Source organism: Alligator mississippiensis, chromosome 11, assembly GCF_030867095.1.
Source record: "Alligator mississippiensis isolate rAllMis1 chromosome 11, rAllMis1, whole genome shotgun sequence".
Lineage (NCBI taxonomy): Eukaryota > Metazoa > Chordata > Crocodylia > Alligatoridae > Alligator > Alligator mississippiensis.
Genome location: NC_081834.1, coordinates 49,211,290 through 49,230,833, shown reverse-complemented (window position 1 = coordinate 49,230,833; position 19,544 = coordinate 49,211,290). Strand labels below are relative to the sequence as shown.

The following is a 19,544-nucleotide window of genomic DNA, read 5'->3' as shown; positions in this document are numbered from 1 at the left end:
TACAGTTTCCATGGGGACCCCGACCCACCCATGGACACTGTCTTGTCTCGGGGACTCCAGGTGCACGGTGTCCTCTCTCCATCCAGGCTGAGTTTCTTCCAAGGGGAGAGTTTCTTAACACTCGTGTATGTGCGTCTTACCAATCACTCAGGTGCAATAAAACGGCATGTTACCCTGTCTGTCTGCCTGCCTTCTTGTTTTTGTGAAGGAATGAAAATGCCTGTCTCTGGGTGGGGCAGGGTGGAGAAAACCCATTCCTCTGCCATACTTTCTCATTTTTCTGCACAGCAGGGAGAGCGTGGCCCCTCACTGGCTGCTCCAGTGCTTGCACCAGGAAGTTGTCCTCAACGCTTTCCAAAATCTTCCTAAATCACCCGGACACTGTTGTGTTGCCCTTCCGGCAGATGTCAGCATGATTGAAATCCCCCATGAGAGCCAGGGCCTGTGCTGGGGAAACTTGTGCTAGCTGTTTGGAGAAAGCCTCATCCCCCACTACCTCCTGGTCTGGTGATCTGTAGCACCACCACTATCACATCACACGTGTTGCTCACAGCCAAAGGAAGACGCATAACCATAGTCTACAGAGCCACACTTACATGAGGATCCATTTGCACTTAACCCCTGATCTGAGGTCAGGCCGTGCACAGCTCCTCGTACCTTATCTCAGATATGTTGCAAAGTCTCACAAACAGCTTCCTACTCATGTCTCTGCAGGTCCTACAGCTGCTTGTGCATGGGAGAGGCCACATTTGCCAGCCAGAGTGCGGCCCTAGGGTCATGGCTGCTGACAGCCATGGCCCTGAGGATGCACTGGCTCCACCAAAGGTGGACCCAGGACTGCATCATCGTGCAGGACTGGCTGGTGATGGCATTGGAGGACCGGCTAATGGACACAGGCCTGACAGGTGGATGATGTTGCCTGCAAGGGCGCGCAGGACTGGCATGAGGAGGTGTGGGACTGGGCAGACCGGGCAGTCTGGGTGCAGCTCCTGGCCCTGGAGTGCTAGTGGGGGGAAGCCCTGCAGGAGCACACTGCAGGCCTGCACAGGGCAGTGCAGGCCGTAGACAACCACTGGGTGCTGAATACTGTCCAGACCCTAGTGGTGGCCTTCATGCTACCGAGTGTCCGGACCCTGACCCTAGCCCCACCTGTCCCCTGGCTTCTGCTCCCAGAAGCAGGTTCCCCCATGCACCTAGGTGGACGCCCTGCACTGCCTCCAGAAACCAGGATCCCCTGGCCTGGCCCGTATCTTGGGTCCTGTGCCACCTGGCCCCCTCCAACCTGAGCCCAGGCCCACTGTTCAGCCCCAGACATATGCAGAGCTGTCTGCAGTGGCGCCAAGACTAGACACTAGCCCTACTGACCTTGGGTACCAGCTGCTAGAGGGGAAGCCACTGGATGCTGTGCAGGATACCACCACCCCTGGGTAAGCCCAGCGTGCACTGGACTCACCGCACTGTACGCACTTGCCGGGGAACAGCCAAAGACCAGGGTGCTGGCTGACTGTGCCCGGGCTCTGCCCCATAGGTGCCTGCACCCCATAATCCCCAACCCCAGGACAGCACATAAACATCTTCAAAAGACAACTGGATGCACACCTTGCTGGGGTTGTCTCAGTACAGCAGTCTTTCCCACCTAACAGCAGGTGGGCTGGACCTGTTGATCTCATGAGATCCCTTTCAGCTTCTAACTTCTAGGTATCTCTCAAGCTGGGAAAGGGTTTAAGTACATTGTTGCTCAGACCCAAGGAGAAATGTGTTGGAGGGAGAGAATTATTTTTCCTTTTTTGGGATGGGAGGTAGGGAAGAAGGCAGGAGGCAGGGCAGGAAACCAAGAAAAATCCCACCCCACCTTCTTTTTAAATTTACATACGAAGAATTTCAGATGCTTGTGAACTATGTGAAGCAAAAAAGGAAAGCCATGGCAGTCTGGTTGAAAATCCCCGGTACAGGGCCTGACACAGGCTGGTTAGTGCCCCATGCCCTGTTGTGCCATCACATCGCTATGGAGAGTGGTGGGAGAGAAAAAGGCACTGTCAAATATTTTTTTCCTCATACCTCAGTTGGTATCGACTCAGAGGGTGAAAAGTAATAAGGTTTCCTAGAGTTCCCAGTTTTATTATTGTATTATTAGTGGTAAGGATTTATATTGTTAGTAGTAGCTTAATGTTAGCTGGTTAATGCCAGGAGTTGCTTAATTTGTAGTCAGTACTTTGGGATTGATAGGAATTAGCATTTCAGAAATTCTTAGTGTCCCCCACTGATAGAGTATCCCCTAGTTGATACAGGTAGTGTTAGGAATAGAGCAAGAATGGAGCGATGACAAGGATCCCGCCAAGTGCATGGAAGTGGCTTGCTCGGCCTTCTCCTTCCTTTCTGCTGCTCTTGGTCGCAAAGGCTTTCAGACGAGCTCTCTTTCACCTGGAGCAGATTTCTGATTGTCTGGGTTTGTGCATGTTTGAGAGGACATGGGTTTCTTGCAACCTCTTGGTGTTTCATATGTGAGTCTCTTTGGACTATCGTGTTGTCTGTTTCTTTTTCCTGCTGCTTCTCAAGCTGTTTAGTGTAGACCTCTGACCTCCCAGTCCGTAGCTTGCCCTTTTGGAGTGGATTCACTGTCTGATCTCATTTTTGGGCACCTGCAAACCTGAAATAATTCCTGACCTCTCACTCTCTGGCCCTGCTTTAGTTATGTTATTGCTGATTCATTCCTATCAGGTCACACCAAATACATTTACAAGGCTCCCCCTATTTCTGCAATACCAGATGGCATTACTGAATGATACAGGCCCAGGTAACTATATAAATGTGAACTCTCCTTGTGTTCATTCTCTCCCTCTCGCTTCAGGTCCTGCTGCTGAAGATGTCAGTAGCTTCACACCTCTATAGTCTGTATCCAGGGGCGCGGAGAGAGACAGGGCTGTGGAGAGCCCAGCGACAATCCGAGTCCATGTGAAACCAAAGCCTCGGGGGGACGCTGTGTGAATACCATCTGCAAGGCTTGGGGCATGGTAAGGGGGCAGTTTGGAGCCACACATCTATCCCATAAGGCTGAGCGTGTCCCAAGACATCCATTTTTTAAGATGCCCTGAAAAGGTGGAGATGGGAAACAGTGGTGCTACCTTTGGCCCTCTCTCCTCACCAAGCACAATCCCAAGGGGAGCCAGTCCAACAGAGATTTATATCCAAGAGGGGAGCCCACCCTGGCCAAGCTTGCTTCCGGCCCTTGCTTTTCCTCCCCAGAATGGGACTCCTTCCTTGTCTCTCCCCGCTATGAGAGCAGAAGCACTTTGCACCAGGATTTGGCCCCTTCTCATTCCCACTCCTATTTCCCTTGCTAGAGCACGACTTGGACACCGGTTCCCAGCTGTATTCACCGCGCCCACCCCACCCCCCCCACCCCCGGCAACCACACACCAGGAATGGCCCAGGCATGTTTGATTTTAAACCTTTGACTTTCCCCATGATGTTGCCCTCTTGATTTAAACTCTGGAGTCACGCATGTAATGAGAGAACTGCTGAGCTTGTGTTACATTGCAGAGAAGTTCTTTTCCTGGGGGCGGCTGCCTGGTGAGCCCTGGGGCAGTGATCTGGGCATATCACTTAGACCCCTGCTTAGTAATGGCAAGTAGTGACCTGCAACATCATCTGTGCCTGCTGCTCCAAGATCAGCAACTGTATGAGAAACCTCCAGGCCGCAGAGCACAGAGATGAATGACCTACTCCTGGAGGCTCCTTGAGGGTAATGAGGGAGCAATTGATCCTATTCATCCCTCCAGCTGTAGGCAGACAGGAGCTTGAGGAGGGAGGGTTGGGCACCAAGCCCCTCTGCTCTGCCGCAGCCAGGTAGGGCCAGGACACAGAGCATGGCATTTCCTATGCTCCCATGCCCTCCACACCCAGCTTCCAGTTGGCGCTGCACAGTCGTGGCACTGCCCAACCCTGCTTTATCATAGTCACATCATCCTTTCCACTCCCTAGCTAAAAAAAGGAGTGACATGAACCCAGAGCTTCACTCTGAGGATTATGGCCTTTTTCCTCTTGCTTTCAACCCCTCCTATGCAACCTGCTGCAATCCAGGACAGCTCTGGGCAGTGCAGGCCTGCTGGGGAGGGGGAGGAACGGCCCCAGCCTCCCTCCACGGTTGAGCTGTTAACTCCTGACACTTGACATGGTCCTTCTCTTCCTGCACCCAGCAAAGGTAATTGTGGTTTTGTCCCAGGTGGGGATCTTGGCTCCAGCCTTGCCATTAACACAATGAGGAGGAGAAGGCAGACAAGGTTCCTTGAGTGAATTTGATATCTTTTATTAGACCAACCCAAATGGTTGGAGAATAGTTATTAAGCAAGCTTTCGGGTTCAAAAACCCTTCGTCAGGCTAAGGAAGCTGCAGCAGTTGGTGTGTGCTCTTCCTGGATGGGATGAAAAGTAAAGAAGCCAGGGGCTGGGCTGGGCTGGGGAGTCAGTTGCCAGGCAGATTGTAATGTATCAAAAATCCAATGTCTGTGTTTAGTCCCTGATCTCTAGTATCCAGCAGGTTGATGAAATGGAGCTCATAGGCTCGTCTCTGGGATGTGTTGTGTAAATTTCCCTTGAGGATCAGGACTGAGAGATTGGAGAGAGAGTGGCCCTCCTGTGAGAAATGGCCCCCCACCGGTAATTGGGTGTTTCTGTCTTTGATGGATTCCCGGTGTGTGTTCATCCTGGTGCGCAGTTGTTGTCTGGTCTCTCCTACATATCTTCCATCAGGGCATTTGGTGTATTGGATGAGGTATACTACATTTCTGGAGGTGCAGCTGTAAGATCCTGGGATGCTGATGGCTTTGTTGTGGGGTGTAGTAATAGTGGAGGTGGTGGAGATGAGGAGGAGAAGGAACACGATTCAAGTTCCTGATTCCTAGTCCACTTCCATTGTCTGCTGGGAGTCCACAGCCCCAACTGGGTGCTCCTGTGTTGGGACCATATTGTTTCTGTCCCTGAACACAAACAGGTCTGTCCCAACCTTTTCTCAAGGGTGTGCTGAGATCTCATGAGGCTGCAGCATATTCTCCTTAGTCCACCCACTCCTGATAGCCGATGTACCCTTTTCCAGCCCCATGTCCTCCTTTGCATGTTGTACCAACCAAGGTCACCAAGGACATCCTGAGTCCAACTAATTTTTAAATTCTTTATTAATATTGGGGGTTAAACTAAATTGGAGGTAACTTTCTTTTGGGGAAGAGTGAAGGCCTGGCCTGGGACTGCAGATCCCTCCAACATTTGTCCCTACAAAAAGAAGGAAGAACGGGAAATGTTAGGAAAACACTGAAACTCCCTGGAGTCTGGGCACAAATATCTAATTTATGGTCTCTGTGGTGCCCATGCTGGCTGCTCGCTGAGGTGGTCTGGGCTGAGCAGGATGCTGCCTGTCTTCAGTCATCACTTTCTGCCAGTGCGGGGGATGCTCCCCTGTCCCACAGCTGTTCTGGCACTTTCCAGCTGTTTAGGATGGCTGTGGTCTCCCAGCACAGTACCATGAAGCCTCCTCCCTGTCCTGCACGGCTTTGTCACCCTCACCCTGACAGACCCAAACAGCTCATCCTCTTGGGCACCAAGCGGAGCCTCAGTCCCAGACAAGCCCCTCCCTGGGGAAGCTGCTTGGGGTGGAGGGTACTGCGGTGCTCCAGAGGATCTGTAAGAGGGATGAATGGGAGGAAGGAAGATGTGTCAGAGGCCATAGAGGAGGTGTGTGTGAGAGGGTCCCTGGCAGGGAGAGGACTCAAGGCACAAAGCTGCTTATCTCCCTGCTGTCAGAGCCAGCCCCAATGACACCTTCCCTGGCTGCATGTGGGCAGGCATTGATGTCCAGAGAACTTCCACATGGGTCTATAAACAAGCCCTTCACCTTCCTCCTCCTCTTACCCAAGCCTTGGCCTCTGCTGAAGGAACCGCTCCTGCTCCTCCTCCCACTCCTGCTCCCGGTCCCGAAAATACTTCTCCTCCTGCTGCTCCTTCTCGATCCAGAACTGGAGGTTCAATGGGAAGCAGAAGGGAACAAAGGAGGAGTCAGTGCAGGCAGCAGTAAGTGACCCCACAGGACACATCCCCACCGACACACCAGGCACCCTGCCTCACCCCACTGCAGGGACACGTGAGAAACATTTACATTATACTTGATCAATGAATGTAACTGGGAGTGCACAATCATGCACACAGAAACCCTTCTCCATTGCACAGGGACATACATGTATTTGCCACAACACCCTCGCATGTGAACACAGACTCCCAAGTGTAGGCCCCTTTCTCTGCATGTGTGTGTTTGTGTTTGTACGCATCCATCATCCACAGCCCAATAAACCCATGAGTGACCTCTCAGCAGGCACACAGACTCATCTACCCCTTGAGAGAACAAAGCCATGTCCCAGGACTCCACCTTTCGACTCAGTACCCCCAGCTTCTCTATGCCGTGCAGCCAGACAAGGGCTTTTTCCAGCTCCTCCAGCTGCCGGTTTCGTTGGTCCCATTTATGGACAGGGAGGAAAGCCCGGCAGCTCTGAATTATCAAGCAGTCATGGAGACTGGTGACATCCTGCCAGGAAACAGAGAGAGTCCTTTAAGCACCTTAACATGGCCATGGGCTGGGGATCCTTCTGTACACTCTTAGATTCATAGATTCATAGACGTTAGGGTCGGAAGGGACCTCAATAGATCATCGAGTCTGACCCCCTGCATAGGCAGGAAAGAGTGCTGGGTCTAGATGACCCCAGCTAGAAGCATATCCAACCTCCTCTTGAAGACCCCCAGGGTAGGGGAGAGCACCACCTCCCTTGGGAGCCCGTTCCAGACCTTGGCCACTCTAACTGTGAAGAAGCCCAGTATGCCGTTAGCGTTCTTGGCAACAAGGGCACACTGTTTGTTCACATGCAGTTTATTGTCCACTGTAACCCCCAGGCAATTTTCTGCAGAGCTGCTGCCCAGCCAGAAGGCCCCAGCCTGTAGTAGTGCATGGGACTGTTCCATCCTACGTGCAGGACGTGGCACTTGGTGCTGTTGAACCAGACGAGATTTCTTTTGGCTCAGTCCTCCAATTTGTCTAGGTTATTGTGAATTCTAGACCTACCCTCCAGCATATCTATTATTCCCCACAGCTTGATGTCACCTATGAACTTGCTGAGGGTGTACTCTGTGCCACCTTCCAGGTCGCTGATGAACATATTGAACAAAACCAGCCCCAGGATCGACCGCTGGCATACTCCACTTAATACTGGCTGCCAACTAGACATCAAGCCATTATTACTACCCTCTGAGCCTGATGCTCCAGCCAGTTTTCTATCCACCTTACAGTCTATAGTACCTGGGCAGGCTGGATAGAGTGGCACTGTAGGCTAGATCCAGCCTAAGAGCTGTATGCTTGACATCCCTGATCTAAAGTGTCATCCACTAAAAAGCTAATACCTCCCTATACAAGGCTTTTACAGATACATCATGAAGTTGGAGAAGGCATATGAAAAATTAACAAAGACCAATGCACTGAATATGTAATGCAACCAACACTGGAATTATATATGTAGGAAATAATTACCTGTGATGTCTCTTTTTTATATTGTGTAAAAAGAAGGAGTTAGTCTACTAGTGTTTCTACTGCAGCATCCTTAGGGTAGCATATGTGCCCTTTCTGAGAAAACACAACTTGAAATATACATTTCTTGGTTCACTAACCAGTTGAGATTTTCTTGTATTTTCCTTTACTTTGAACTCTCTTGATTGCAAATGTCATCCATGCACAAGCACCAATAATGAAGTTCAAACTATGCCCCAAACTTGTGCAACATTACTTAAAGTAGTTCATTTTGAGATTACAAAACAGTTTTTATTTTCATTTCAAGTTTTGCATTTGCATTTTTCCCCATCATTACCACTACCTTTAATTCCAAAAAGGAGGAAATGTAAAAGGTGAAATTTTTTTTCACCTGGCAATTATGAAATTATGTTTCCTGTTTTAATAGCCCAAGGATATGCATAACAATCATCTGGAATAACTCTGCAGTAAATAAAGATATCACCCTCCAAAACCCTTGCCTTTCACGTAATTCCTAGACCATCATGGTTGCAACATCACAAATACCTGGCTGCAACATCACAAGTGGCTGCAACATACAAATACCAAATATTTGTGCTATTTTTAGCAAAAGTTTCAGAAACCAACTAGAATAAACTGAACCAATATATTAATGGACATTTCTCTTTTCATGAAGTTCAGCTTCATTAATGTGTTTCCCTCTTCAAGAGCACAAAGAAAGACTAGGTACCATGCTGCTCCTGTTCTGAGAAGTTATGTCTGAACAAATACAAAACCAATAAACACAGAAAGTTGCATCACTTTGGTTACACGTTTAGTAACTGCGGTCTAACTTCGTACATGGGCACCATTGCATTAATTTTAACATGCCTTGTGTCCATGCAGCAGTTTCCTCCTATTATAAAACAAGGTAAGTTCTGGGTGGGCAGAACCCTGTCAGTGGACTATATATCTTGTTAGGTTCTTAGCAGAAGGGTGAATTTCAGCCTTGGGGGAACAAAGAAGGACATATATTGCTTCCAACACCAACTCAGGCTCTCCAGAGTTTGCTTTCAGTATAAAGCCTTGGCCCCAGTAGCTGTACCTGCCCAGTTATATTATGCCATAATGGGTGCATCTACACCTGACCCTTGGCACTACCAGGGGCGCTCTCCTAGATAATGTCATCTCACCAAGTCTCATGCGATAAACCCAGAAATGAAGCAGTGAAGCCATTGTGAGACCACCCACCTTAGCAGCCTGCAAGCATATCAAAGAGAGACATTTTGAGAGTGGCTGGTGTTGGTTTGTGAGGACAGAGCATATACTGACAGAAGAGGCTTTATCACCAGACTGGCTACACAACGTCTTTGAACAACTTAAGTCAAAGCTGGGAAAAGCCCTCTTTTGGAAGCATTTCTGGGTGTGTCTACACATTCATTAATGCTCAGCAGTTACTGCACATTTAATTTAGTACTTGCTTAATGAAGTACTAGCTAAACATGCAGAAACTAGAGGAACTGGGCAGGAGTGCCAGCGAATGCCTTTTTAGTGACACTACTGCACAGTAGCCTAATAATACTGCACAGGAGCGTATTAGCACTGTCCATGCTGTGATGCACTACTACGCAGTGTTAGTAGGCTGCTGTGCACTAAGTGTCTTGTGTAGATGCACCCCCTGTGTCCTAAAGAGGGATTTCGCTTATGATTATTTAGCATCCCCAGCCAACATGGCTACACTGGCAAAAAGGTGATCTTACCTAAGTCTAAAAGAGATGACTGCAGTAGTGATTTTCATATGTCCTGAGAGTTTCTCTGAAAATGTTCTACCACTTGAATAATGATTCAGATCATTTAACCTGAGTGGATCAAGCCTGAGGATCAGTGTGGTTCACAGGCATAACCAGTCAGGACTCCTGGGTTTTGAAGGTAGACTTTTATCTTTCTGAAAGTTTTATTATCAGTCTGGCCCAGATCTAGGTGATCTGATTTGCAGTCCCCGTGACTCTAGCCTGTAAGATACAATTTCTCTCTCATTTTGAAGAAGACAATCCAACAGTACTGACTCCCATCCCCACCCTGCCCTCATTCATGAGACCTTTCTACTTTCCAGGAACGGAGAAATAGCCAGACGTCCTGACTTCTTTCTCCACTGGCTATAAGTCACTAAACCCCACTCCCCTCCCAGACTAGGATCCAGAACCGAGGAGCTGGGAGCCACAGGACCATTCCTCCTCCACCGTAACTCAGTGGTCCGTCTTGCCCATCATTTGGAGTACGGCTGCTTTGACCTCCTTGTTCCTCAGGCTGTAGATAAGAGGATTCAGGAGGGCAGACACAACATTGTACAAGAGGGAAAACATTTTGTCCCGCTCGGGTGAGTAGCTGGAGGCTGGGTGCATGTACATGAACATAGAAGAGAGTCACAACAGTGATGTGTGAGGTACAGGTGGAGAAGGCTTTGAACCTCCCCTCAGCTGAGCTGATCCTCAGGATGGCTTCCAGGATGAATACATAGGAGATTAGGATCAAAGACAATGGGGTCAGGAGTAGTATAACTGCCATCAAAAGGGTCACCTGCTCAGTGAGGCGTGTGTCTGCACAGGCCAGCTTCAAGATGGCTGGCACCTCCAAAAGAAGTGATTGATTTCATTTAAGCAGTACAGCAACCTCATGGTGAAGCCTGTATTCATTATGGAAAGAAGGAAGCCAGATACCCAGAAGCTGATGGCCATCTTGACGCAGACTGACCTGTTCATGATGATGGTATAGCGCAAAGGGTGGCATATGGCCACGTACCGGTCATAGGCCATTACAGCATAGAGTATACACTCAATTATTGCCAGAGAGAGGAAGATGAACATCTGAGCAACACAGGCAGCATAGGAAATGCTTTTCTTTGTGGAGAGGAGGTGCACCAGCATCTGGGGAACGGTGGTGGTGGTGTAGCAGATATCTAGGAAGGAGAGGTTGGCCAAAAAGAAGTACATGGGTGTGTGGAGACAGAAGTCAGTCTTGACAAGGCCAATGAGGAGGCTGTTCCCAAAGAGGGTCGCCAGGTAGATAGTTAGGAAGAGCACAAACAGCAGCAGCTGCGTCTTGGGCTGGCTGCAGAACCCCAGCAGGATGAACTCTGACACTGAGGTGCTGTTCCCCCAGTAATATTCCTCATGATTTCCCACCTAAGATGAAAAGGGAGTGGTGAGAGAAGCAATCACGCAGAAGGATAAAACCCAAAAGGGCTAAATTCTGTTTTGCTTTGCATCCCACAGTGGCATTTACACAGCCATGTAACTGCAGATTTTGGCACTTACATAGTTTAAAATTCACCTTGGGACTTGCAAGTGTGCACATGTGTGTTGAGCATCCTAACTACACACATGCACAGTATCCTATGCTTATGCAGGTATGCACATAGCCTGGAAAGCCCAAAATAGTAGTCTGGGAAAAATGTATCATTAATCAGTAACAAATGATAACAAAGGGCTCTCCCATGGCCAAGGTTCAAATGAAACTTTGACTCTTGGGGCAGGGGGACTTTGATTTCATTGATTAACAAGTCCACCTAAATGAAGGAGCAATCTTATCAGAGAACCCCCCAGGTTATGATTTTCAAATCTTACAGGGGGCTCTTGTCTCTTATCTCTTGTCTCTAATTTGGACATTGTGCATTGCTAAACTGAACAATTGGAGCACTAAGTCCATGCTAAGACTGCCCTGAACCTGGGGATTGGAATCTGCATTTTCTACTGGTATTAGCTCATAACCTGTTGCTGCTCCAGGCACCAAGCTACCACATAGTACAATACAGACACTTCCTCAACCTCCCCAATTCTTCTGGCCCACTAAGCAGCCAAGAGACATGGGGAACTAGAAGAAAGCCAGCTAGCTAGAAAATGCAGTGGTCAGTGAGGTGGCTGCTTTCCTGGATGGGAAGAAAGCAGCCTGTGAAGAAACTTTCCCAGTGCTATTTATCCACTCAAGAGTAGATGGAAAATACTCTAGGCAATGCTGAAGGTCAGAAGATGGGAGGGAGGTTTAAACTTGGGTCTCCTGCTCCTTGGGCTTGTACCCTAATAACTAGGTTTGGGAGTAAACCATGGGAGGGACTTCCTTCAGGACAGTACACATGGAGGGCAATTCCATCCCCTAATTCAGTAGGAAACAGAATTGCAAACTCTGCACAAGTTCCCAAAGCTGCAGTTATGCAGCTGCATACATGACATTTCACCATGCAAAACAAAGGAGGAATTAGCTCAAGGAAACTACAGCCTCTACCTAAGTTACTAACTCCCACTTAGCAAGGAGTCCCAGCTTCCCAGCAGCCCATTTCGATTCTGAGATACTGCACAGATTAAGTGACAGTCTTGCCATGGTCAAAGCTATTGTTTTTAACCAACAAAGATCAAGACGTCACCACAGCAGATCCTGGACCTAGATGGGCAACTCCTGTTCCAAAGAGCTTGCTGTCTCAAATGATAGAAGTCAAAGAATGAGAGGAGAAAGAAACACACCAGATCACTAGTACAGCTGCAACCAGCAACCTAGTCTCCGATGTCCCATTCCAGTGCCTCTTGTCTAAGTCATTCTCCTGCTGAAAATTTGGGTAGTGGGGGCAGATGCCAATCTGATGTTTTCCACTATTCTTGGGTTTATTCACATCTAGAGTTTGGTTGAAGCCTCATGAAGCACTCAGATACCATGATGATGGGTGCCTGGACAAATGGACACACAAACTGATAGAAAGGCAGAATGTCAGACATAAATCTCTATCAGGTCATTTAGGGCTCTCTTTTCAGAAAAATGTACAAATACACTAAATAGATATGCTAGAATTAATACAACCTTGTTGGTAGTCAACCTGAAAATGTTCTCCTTCCTAGAATCAAGGGCTTATCCAGTTACATCTTTTATTGGACCAACTGTATACCTGGAAGAAATGTTAGAGAAGCTTGATTTTGTGCCCAAAGGCTTGTCTAACAGCTCTTTCAGCTATACAGTTGGTCAAATAAAAGATGTTAACAAAAAAAGCCTTGTTTTTCACATATATTCTGGACTTTCACAGCTACAATAGCACTCCAGGTCTTCCTAGAGGTATTTGAGAAAGTATATATTCCTTGAAGAAACAATTGTGGCTATTCCTTAATTAAAATGATTCATTATTTTTTCACAAGTTCCTCAGAAAATCAAGATAGTTACTGGAAAAAAAACCAACTAACTGGTATTGGAAAATTTCTGACCTGCTATAGTCCTGCAGTCTTTCCATGCTCTTAAGCAGATCATTCCCTAAGGGAATCTCCACTTTGACCATCTTAACTCTATTGCTTGAATGGTCAACAGCAAAACAAAGTGGAGCCACTTCCCTGTTCTGCTTGGGGGTCCAGGTCTGCATTTCTCCACTGACCCAAAGCAACTGCAAACCTGTCTCAGAAACAGCCAGGTCATGGCTCCCTTGGCCCAGCAAAGTGCATCAATGTACTCATCACTTCTCACTGACTCTGACCTATGATGTAGGATTTCAATTGGGCAGAAACACACCTAAGTACAAGAAACTGTTAACAGGATGCTGAGTAGAGCAGAGAGGCATTTCAATGGTCACAAGGAGCATCAACATAAATCAGACTAGCTGGCCACTCAATGAAAGACCCTCTAATGAAGGACATGCACTCTACGGTATTCAGTACTGAAACTCACTCCAATGCACCTACACTCAAGCACTATCCATCTCCCCTAGTCCTTTCCTTCTGGATTAGACCAATGATCCAGCCATTCCAACTCCTTACTGATTATTCATAGGAGCACAGGAATTCCCAAACTGGACCAAGCTACTGGTCTATTTGTCTGACTGCCTGCCTCCAGCTGTAGCCAGTGCCAGCGCATGAGAGGAAGAGGCAAGAGGACAATTATGGAGCAAGAGGGCCACGGAAAAGGCATATATTATATGCCCATACTTGAAGATATGCTTGTATTCTGTTCCTCACCTTCACTAATACCAATTCTTTGTTTTTCCTCTAACCTTAGTGCTCAGTATCTACATCCCTCAGTCTAGTATTTTCATCCCAGCACAGTTCACAGGAAATGCCACTTACCTTCATTCTCCTTTTCCACCTGAGAGAGCAGGACATTTCCTTCAGCTACCAAAATCCATGATCCAGATGTACCAGGCAATAGATCACCATAAATGAATTCCTCAGACCAAGGACAAAATAGTTGCTAAATCTTTCTTTACTTGTGGAAAACTTTGCCTGGATGGCAATCATATATGGCAGATACAGAAAAAATAATAATAATTCCAAAAGATAAATTAAGCAGCTTACTAGTAGATCTACCAGTAAAATAAAATTGAATGGCAAACTCATTACTAACTTCATAGCTACATTTTGTTTCAAGAGAACACAAAGTTAAAATTATAACTTTAAAAAATTTTAGTTTGATCCAATTAGAAGCATATTGGGGAGCTAGCAATTTTAGTCCTCTGTATGTGAATCTATGGGGTTATTATCCTTCCTTTTTTTTCATCAGCAAAAAATATAGGTTTAGAGAGATTCATTCTCTTCCCAATTTCACTGCTCTCTGCATAAACTGGAAAGCTTATAAGTTACCTCAAGAACGTTTTCAATTATTTCAAAGCTAGCTTTGAATCCCTAAGTCATTTATTTAAAAAAGTCAGTCATCAATGGCAAAAGCAACTTGTAACTTTCTAGTCCTCTCCTGGGTTTTATTATCCAATCATTCAATTAAAACAAAATTACTAGATTAAGACGAATGCAATGGCAAAAAAAAAAAAAAAAAAAAAAAAAAGGAATCAGGCCTCATGGTAGAGGTGATATCTTTATTAGACCAACTAGATGCTTGAAAATAATGGTAGGTGCTGCAAAACCAGAAAACTATGGAACAAATGGGAGCAAAGGACTGGAATCATGGCTGGCCACCATGTCTGAACCTATTTTACTGAAAAGACTGACCTCTGCTCCCTTCCTTCCAAAGCACATAGGCACCGACCTGCAGCAGCGGGTTCTGGGCTGTAAATGCCAGGAGGATGAAGGGGCTCTCTCTGTATCGAGAGTCATAGAGTGGACTCCACAACAGCGAGCACCCAGGCCTGGGACCTGAAGAGAGCAACCCAGCAGGGCAGACTCAGTGCTTTTCTGCCTCCAGCAGCTCTCTGGTCAGTGCTGCCTGTTGTAAACTCCATTTGCTGTCTCCTACCCCTCACTGTGTTTTAAACAGAAATCTCTATTCCTGACCCAGGATGTAGAATATACTATTGATGCCAGCTAACCAAAAGACCCCTGCCAGATGTTTAGGTCAAGGCACAATGGCACCTGATGTACAAGCCACACAATCACGCTTCTTCCCATGACACACATGCATGGCAGAAAGTGTGATGGTGGGATTGAACATCAGACCCCATCATGCAAAATTAGCAATGGAGGGGGACATCAAGTTATTACACATTTTTTGCGGAATAACGTTGTGCCTTATTCCTTGATTTACGATGCTATTAAATACAGCCAAGTTACAACTTAAGATGTGATTTACTAGTGAATCATGTTTTAAGTATACCATGTGGCAGAGGCCTAAGTCAGGCACTTTACAGCTCATCATCATGACACATAAGTCCCTTTCTGGACTTGAGCTTTCATTTTCCTACTCCTCACCATGTTTTACACAAGGAACCTCCATTCCTAACCCCCAGTGTGAAATCCACATTCAATTAATGGCATGATAGGAACCAGCCATAACATTATTACACATTTTTGTGGCATTCTATTGTGGTTCATTCCTTGTTTTATGACGCCTTTAATTTCTTTAACATGCAACCGGGTTACAAGTTAAGATGTGATAAACTAGTGAATCATGTCTTAAGTGTAACATGTGGCAGAGACCAAAGTCAGGCACTTTACAGCTCAACATCATGACATGTAAGTCCCTTTCTGGACTTCGGCTTTCTTTCTAAATTTCCCTTTTAAGTAAGTAACTGAGATCTCTGGGCCCTAGAGATGCCGGGCTGCCTCCATGAACTTCATCCATTCTCATCTCCTGCATGTCTTCATCCCCTAGTCACCCAAGTTTAATTTCTGTATTTCCCATACTGGTTTGTCACTGCAGAGCAAAAACTGCTTAGCAAAAGCACTGGTCTGAGCTTGTCGTGTCTTTTTTATGTCTTCTAATGAATAGGCCCTAAGCTACCATTGCTTACCATCACCCCTCCCACCATGGGCCAGTTGTTAGAGCATTTTCTCAGGAAGTGAGAGGCCTGAGCTCTAGGCACATTTCAAAATAAGCTGGGAGTCAGACTTGTGAGGTATGTGATCTCAAACATATTGATGCCAGCAATAATTACCATATAATTTTCACTCAGTAATCCTCCTTGTTTTATGACACTGCTTCACATGTAATACACTAAGAATGGAATGAAATGAGCAGCCTGGAGGCAGGTATTCACACCAGGGCATTTTTGAATATTCTCCAGCACTAGAATACTTTTTAGGAATTCAGTTCCCTGCTTGATAACACCTAGCAGAATTTGATTTGAAGAGCTTTAATTCAACCACAGACAATCAAAGGAACTCAGCATCAGGTCCTACCTCTAGGCATGAAAAAAACTTAAAGGTGAGTCATCTTTTACCAGCAAAAATCAAGACCTCACCATAGCAGATGTTGGACATAGATGCGAAGCTCCTATTCTAAAGAGCTCATTGACATGATAAGTCAAAGGATGAGCTAGGAAAGAAACACACCCTATCTCACCACATCTCATATAGGGTGATATATGTGAGATCTGTCAGCTCCACATATCAGTGGAGTTTGTCACTGATGGTGCAGTTGTTCCCCAAAGCCTTCATGTGAAGGCAGTGCCATAGACCTTGTTTCCCACATAGGCAATCCTGATGGCAGGGACATAAGAAAGCATCAATCGAAAATGACCACCATGGTTTCATTCTATCTTTGCTCCTGGAAAAGAAATTAATTCTCAGGTGAGTGAACATACTCATCTGGTGAAGGAAAAACATCTTCAGGGGGGAGAAAAAACAAGGAATCTTTCTGATTGACATCCAGCTCATATTATTTCTGCATTGATAAACCTACATCCTCCTTCCTCCTGGATTCCTGGACTTCATGCACGCTGGTATCAAATGACCAGAAAACTTCGCTGCAAGTGAATCTCCTCCTCAGGATTGTGTCTGAGGTGAGGGTCATTCCATGAGAAGACAATAAAAACAGTTTATGGTTAGGGAGGAAACAGAAAACATAGGGATCGTGTAAGAGTGGTACATTATACAGATATTTTAAGATAACTTTCCTTGTGTCATCCTATCACATGAACCTCAACAAAGTTCCAGCATAACTTATTGTCCAATGCTTGCTAGTGCTCAGGGGACAATTGAAAATTAGATGGCATAAACTCATTTCAGATACAAGAGAAATCATATTGGCAAGGTGGGGGAAGCACTCTCAAAGTCAACCTTTTCTCTGTACCCAAGGTGAATAAGGTTGTCATCATTTGAAACAGAGTTTAGGGGCTTGATTAGATCCAATGTTGCCTTATATCTGCTGTTCCTGGGATGGTTCCCCGTCTAGTAGCTGAGGGTGCGACTGCATGTAAAATCATGTATGTCTCCATGGAATTCAGTCTTACGTCAAACATCACAAGCCCTAAAGGGTTTGTGACCTGTTTTAGCACCTCTTTGTATGTAACGCGTCTGTTTTCATATCCAACAAGATCCTACACTCCTATTCAGTCAATGAAAGGGGGAATAACAAGATGACATGCCAAAAAGCAACAAGTGAATCTGGAGGGATTAAGAGGAAAAGCAGGAGCTGCAACTTAACAGTTCTGCCTTAGATGGTTTTCGGCTGGCTCCCTCATGTCAATTTTAAATGATTGTACAAATGGCAACGGGACCCAAACATTAATTCTGCTCCCAAGGTTATATGCTCACCAAATGCAGAAAAGGATGCAGAAAAGGCATCCATTAGGCATCCAGTTGTCCCCTGAGCACCAGCAAGCATCAGATAATAAGTTACACTGGAACTGTGTCGAGGTCCATGCAGAAAAGGCTGAACTGCTCAATGCCTTTTTCACCTCAGTCTTCACAGGCAAGATCAGCTCCCAGACTACTGCACCTGGCAGCACAGTTTGCAGAGGAGGTGAGCAGCCAACTGTGGTGAAAGAACAGGTTAGGGACTATTTAGAAAACCTGAGCATATACAAGTCAGTGGGGCCAGATGGGACTCATCCGTGGTTGCTGAGGGAGTTGGCTGATGGGACTGCAGAGCCACTGACCATCAGCTTTGAAAACTCATGGCTATCAAAAAAGGTCCCACGTGACTGGAAAAGGGCAAACATAGTGCCCATGTTAAAGAATAGGGAAAAACAGGAGACTCCAGGGGCCTACAGACCACTCAGCCTCACCTCAGTCCCTGGAAATATCATGGAGCAGATCCTCAAGGAATCCATTTCTAAGCACTTGGAGGAGAAGAAGGTGATTAGGAACAGTCAGCATGGATTCACCAAGGGCAATTTATGCCTGACCAACCTGATGGCCTTCTCTGATGAGATGACTGGCTCTGTGGATGCAGGAAGACCAATGGATGTGGTGTACCTTGATTTTAGCATGGCTTTTGATACAGTCTCCCATAACATTCTTGCAGGCAAACTAAGGAAGTACAGGTGAAATGAATGAACTGTAAGGTGAATAGAAAACTGGCTGGAGAGTAGTACTCAATGGCTCAATGTCTAGTTTACAGCTGGTATCAAGTGGAGTGGCCCAGGGATCGGTCCTGGGGCTGGTTTTGTTCAATGCCTTCATCAACAACCTGGAAGGTGCCATAGAGTGCCCCCTCAGCAAGCTTGCAGATGACACAAAGCTGTGGGTAGTAGTAGATGTCCTGCAGGGTAGTAGTGCTAGGATTCAGAGTGACTTAGGGTGCGTGTAGATGAAACGAGGCATGTGTGCACAACACTTTAAGGTGAGTTAAATGCTTTTGTACCACTTTAATGGCGTTGGTGTTTGCATGTGTTGGCAGCGTATTGCACATTAATTCCAGCCGCTGTAGCACATTCAGAGGCATAATGTGCATTAAATTATTTTGGGGCACAGCAAACTAAAACACATCTGAAGAGTTTTAGTTTGCTGCCCTACAGCTGTGGAGAGAAGCACCGGGCTCTGTGCGGCTCAGGAACTGTGCAGGCAGCCCATGCAGGCAGCCTCGCAGCAGTCTGGAAAGGCAGGCTCCATCAAAGAAAAAAAAAAGTGGTGAGCCTGATCTTCTTTGTTTTTTCCCACTGGAGCTTGCCTGCCTGCATGAGCTGTGCAGGCACTTGATCCCTCCCTCTGCGGCTGTGGTGCGCCCCAGGACCGCCCAAGCTGGGGTGCCCACAAGCAGGTGCTGCCTGGGCGGGTGGGGGCTGCCACTGCCACAGAGGGAAGCACTAGCCCTGCCCCTCGCCCCCCCCTGAACCCAGGGACCTCTCCACCCACCAGCAGCTCGCCTTCCACTACCCACCGCCAGAGAGGCAGGTAAGACATGGGTGTACACGACACAGGGGTTTACTTTGCCCTACATTGAAGCGGTGTTTCTAAAAACCCACCACTTAAATTTAGGATGAAGTAAACCCCCGTTTCATCTACACGTTCCCTAGACAAATTGGAGAATAGGTCTGAATGGACTCTCATGAGGTTCAACAAGGACAAATGCAAGGTCCTGCACTTAGCATGGAAGAATCCCATGCACCGGTACAGGCTGGGGGCTGACTGGCTGGGCAGCAGCTCTGCAGAAAAGGCCCAGGAGGTTTCAATGGATAATAAAATGAATATGAGCCAACAGCATGTCCTTATTGCCAAGCAGGCTAACAGTATACTGGGCTGCATTGGCAGGTGTGTTGTCAGCAGGTCACGGGAAGTGATTATTACCCTCTGTTCAGCACTGGTGAGGCCACATCTGGAGTACTGTGTTCAGTTTTGGGCCCCCCACTACAGCAAGGAAGTGGACAAATTGGA

General features: G+C 46.8%; 1 pseudogene; it reads right to left on the bottom strand.

Annotated features, from left to right (window-relative positions):
* Positions 1 to 9,782: 9,782 nt before the first annotated feature.
* LOC132244063 (olfactory receptor 2B2-like) lies at positions 9,783 to 13,631 on the bottom strand (annotated as a pseudogene).
* Positions 13,632 to 19,544: the final 5,913 nt, after the last annotated feature.